The following is a 4810-nucleotide window of genomic DNA, read 5'->3' as shown; positions in this document are numbered from 1 at the left end:
CCAATGCACAAAATGCAGGCCGATACGAATATCCACGAATTTATCCTGTGTGTATACTCAAGCTCGGGTAAACATCGATAAAACCTGGGGGAAAGAGAAAAGGTTAAGGAAGTCGGTTATGAAAGGGGAAGGTATTAGCACCCTTAATATCCATGGTACTCCATGGGAACCGTTTTGAATGTTCTTTACAAGAATATGGGTTAATAGATAAGTGTGAAAAAGGTGAGAAATAGATAAATATTCTCTCCAAGGATTTGGTCCCTCGTTCCCACGTATCCTCATTCGTGCAATGAGGAAATCAGAGCTCTGTAGTTCGTGGAACTAGGATGGATGTGTTAGTTTTTTTTAGTGGATAGTATTAACGCTCGCGTTCTATTGTCGACTGGCTTGTATGCTCGAGCACGGGAGCTTTAAGCGTCCCTCTGTTTGTGGTAGAATGGATGAACTCGGATCGCACTCTAGCAGTTAAATATTGCTTGCTCGCACATGGAGGCTTAAGCGTCGTTCACGGTAGAACGGAAGTAACACATCCTTTCTGAAAAGGTTTCAAACTGAAAATGAAGCCCAAAGGAAAAATTGAGTTTGATGAGGTCAGTTTTCTTTTATTCTGAAATGAGAGTCATGATTCGAATCATACTAAAGTCTATGAATGGAGATGAATACAGAGAGCAACTAGGTCATTTGTCTCATACCCAAAGATATTCAGAATGGGGGTAGGAATTCTCAAGTCACATTCTTTCTCCATTGCTTAAGGCTCGTTTCGTACAATTCTAATCGTAGGGTTAATTGTTTTTGAGTTTATTCACAAAATGGTTTTAGTTTTACTGGGGGAAGAAAAAGATAGAAATGAAACCCTGAAAGGTTGAAGTCTGCTCTTAAATTTGATCTTCATGCCTGTGTAGAAAGACTTATCAATTATTCAATTTAAATTGCACTAAAGTCTATGAATAGAGGTGAATACAGTGAGCAACTGGGTCATTCGTCCCGTACCCAGAGATATTCAGAATAGGGGTAGGAGTTCTCTAGTCTCATTCCTTCTCTACTACTTAAGGCTCATTACGTGTAATTTGCGTCATAATCGATGAGTGTTGAATTTGAATTTCCTTCCAGCTTCCCAAGATGAAGGGTTGTCTTTGAAGAATGAAGAGGCTTATCAATCAACTTGAATCAAGTTGTGTTAAAGCCTATGAATAAAGGTGAATACAGTGAGCAACTGGATCATTCATCCCGTACCCAAAGATATTCAGAATGGGGGTAGGAATTCTCCAGTCTCATTCCTTCTCTATTACTTAAGACTCATGGCACACAGCTTGGCTCATGATCAACAAGTGTTGAATTTGACCTTTCTAGTGCTTGAATAATAGTCTTGTCTTGTACTGATTTGAATTACTTGAACTCTTGATCTTAATCTTTGAATCTTGATTGAAGTTGGAGATCCATTATCCAGCATATCTTTTGATCACTTGACTAAGCTAAGGGAAATAAGCACAGTCAAAGGATTTGTCGATCAAAGTGTGCTTTGATCAACTTAATCAGTGGGGAAAATCAATTGGAAAATTCTTGCACGAACAAAAACCTAAAGTTTAGTTAGTTAAACGGATGATTTGCAAATCCTAATCTATGGGAACATGCATCAAGATCTAAAACCTTAAGTACTAAGATTAATGAAACAATTAGCACAATTACGGCATTAAGCCTGATTATCTAATCTAAGAATTCTAATAAATTCTAAATCATCAAAAGAACTTAATCAATTCCAAAATCTAAATCAATTCCAAAATCTAAATCAATTCTAACCTCATTAGTCTAATTAGAATTCTAAAATATCCAATTAATTCTAAAATCCTAATCTAACATCCTTATTAATTCTAATTATCTAAATCAACCTAAATTTTTAATTATCAAGAAATTCTAATTAGCCTAATCAGGTCCTAAAACCTAATTAATCTAATATCGTAATTAATTCTAATTATCTAACCTAATTAATCTAATATCATAATTAATTCTAATTATCTAACCTAATTATAACCTAAAACAAATATGGAAAAAATTAAATAAACAAAGTGGTGCTTGGGGGTGCAGGCCCAAGAATGGAATATCAGCAGGAACTTTGGGCGCAGAGGCCCATCCCTAGGCCTGATGGCCTTTGCACTGCAGCATGGGTGTTGAATAACAATTTGTGTGGGCCTCCAGAATAATCTTCATACCCTGGTCCAAGCCAACGCCATCAAACACGTCGTAACACACGTTCATCAGCTCATATGGACAAGCTTCGATTCCTTCCCAACTTCATCTTCTTGCTTCGAAAATTCACATGAAGAAAATCATGAGCCAGTAAAACGAGATCCACGTATCTTTGATTCCAGATTTTTACCTCCATTTCGGAAATCAAACTGAAACTATGAAAAATCTTGAATCTGGAATAATCATCGTCATCCAAGTCTTTCAAATTAACGTCTTCGCCAAATGGAACTGTGAAATCTGTGCGCGAGGTTGAACGACTTCAAGAGGTTCAAATTGATAGGATGAGAAAGAGAATGAGACTTACCTAGTTGATTCGATGCGGTGGTTCTCTGGCGAAAAAAGGTATGAACTTCTTTCCTTCTCTCTGCAGTTTGGTTTCCTCCTTCTTTTTCTGAATCTCCCACTTCTTCTAAATATTCTCGATAGATCGTGAGAGTATAGGGACGTGCTAATTCATGTGTGAGAAATTGGACTCAAAACTCTGAAGAGTGAGAGTGAGTGGTGATGAATCAATGATGAATTTGATGAATAGTGAATGAATTTTGTTATGAAAATTTTGTTGATTCTCTGAACTGTGATATGAATGAAAATAAACTATTATGGAAAAAATATGGATTGAACCTCTTATGTCTGAAGCGTGAAATGTGTACTTATAGAGTTCAAATATGTTACTAAATTCACATGAAATTCAAGTTGAAATGAAATTTTCGGTTAGAAATGCATAATTAGTTAGGATGAATTCAACTGTAATTCAACTGTAATTGTAAATGATATCTTGTTTGTAATTGAGCTCAAATGAAACTCAACTTGCAAATGTGATTTTAAATGTATGCCAACCATGTCTTAGTCATAAGATGTGAGATGAAATGTGAAAAGAAATTCAAATGAAAATGTGATTGAGATGGAAATTTAAACTACTGATATTCAATTGTTAGTATTGTCAGGGTGTTTTTTCCACTTGAGGGTTCTCAACAGTCAAATTTTCAGCTTCCACATTACCTTGCTTGATTTCCTCGGCATCATCAGTCTTTGCGTTACCAATGATTATGTTATCAGCATCAACTGGATCAGCTTTCGGTTCTTCCGCAGAAGACAGTTCCTTTTCAGATTCAACTATTGCCTCCTCAACCACGGCATTTGAAGCTTCTTGAACAAGTTCACCTTCTGTATTACTAGGCTTAATTTCGTCTGCATCATTACTTTTTGTTTTATTATTGACATTGTCATCAGTGTCCATTGGATCAGCTTTAGGTTCTTCATCTATAAAGCTGTAACAGATTTGTCATTTCGGAAATAGTTCTCTGATGTTGAATACGGAAATTTGGAGCAGCTTCCTTGAGTTTCTGAGCAACAACCATGGTGATTGGTAGTTAAAGTTGATTAGTCCACTGCTTGAAACTGGTTAAGTAATTGTTAGCTATTATTAGGTTTTTGTGTGTTTGAATTATGCTGCAGAATTTTTGTATGGTTTAGTGTGGCTGCAGTTGTATAACTGTTAGGCAGGTTTTGTGATGTTGATGTTGTTCTTCAATGTTGGATAATCATTGTGTACTACTGCTCGATTTCGTGACTGTATGCATTTGAATTATCTTACGTAATGTTGAATGGTTTAATGCTTTTGGTCATGAAATGTGCGTACACAATGTTGTATGTTTTCCATGGTTATGATGATATTGTTGGTCATGATGTTGTAGGTTGGCTGCCATGGTTATGGATATTTGCACCAAAGCTCTAAACAAAATCATCATGACAAAGATGCAAGGACAAGCTTGGGAGGGGAAGTTAGCTTGGAAGAAAAATGATGAAGCAAGAAGAATGAAGGATGACATTATGAAGTTTAGGACTCTTAAAAAAATGTTGACTTTGGTCAAAGTTGACCAAAAAGTCAACTATTGACCAAAGTCATCCTTTGGTCAAAGTCATTATTTTTTGTATTTCTTTTCAAATGATGTAAATCTGACCATGTATGAATGAATATTTGTATGATTATGTCTTTTGAATGTAATGAAATAATATCTTATTTTGCCCACTAAAATCAATGTTTGCATGGCCTTAAATGAAACATGGACCATGAGTTTGAAAGAGTGACTTTAAAGTATCAAGTGATCATGAATATGCATGAAATCATCATGAACTTGAAATGCCACTAATCATCAGTGATATACCAACAAACAATGAAATAGGGCCTTCACAACAAGAATCAATTCAATCAAAAACAATGGACCACATGGCTTGAATGTATCTTGATTATGTCATGCTTGTGGATGGAAGCAAAACCTGGGAGCAAACTTGTGTGTGAAGTAAAATGATACCATGACTATGAATGCCTTAGTGATTTCATGGTTAAGCAAGATCAATAAATGTTGGGGCATGATATACCTCCTGAAGTAGGGTTTGGGATCAAGTTATAAGGTTAAGCTGTTTAGACAAACAACAAAGGAACAAGGGCCAAGGATTTTGCAAGCCCTATGGTCAAATGATGATCAGTTGATTCAACATGCCTTGACCACAGGGTCACAAAAAATTAGGATTTAGCTAGGTCAAAGATCCAAGTGTCTAGCAATAA

General features: G+C 35.9%; 1 long non-coding RNA gene across 1 annotated transcript; it reads left to right on the top strand.

The window, feature by feature from the left end:
* Nucleotides 1-2115: 2115 nt before the first annotated feature.
* Nucleotides 2116-4279, top strand: LOC127075450 (uncharacterized). Its single transcript, XR_007786451.1, has 2 exons — nt 2116-2586; nt 3189-4279. It is a non-coding gene; the product is annotated as an uncharacterized LOC127075450 (long non-coding RNA).
* The last annotated feature ends 531 nt before the right edge of the window (nt 4280-4810 follow it).

Source organism: Lathyrus oleraceus, chromosome 4, assembly GCF_024323335.1.
Source record: "Lathyrus oleraceus cultivar Zhongwan6 chromosome 4, CAAS_Psat_ZW6_1.0, whole genome shotgun sequence".
Taxonomy (NCBI): domain Eukaryota; kingdom Viridiplantae; phylum Streptophyta; class Magnoliopsida; order Fabales; family Fabaceae; genus Lathyrus; species Lathyrus oleraceus.
The sequence above is the reverse complement of the archived record's forward strand: the minus strand, read 5'-3'. Positions and strand labels throughout refer to the sequence as shown.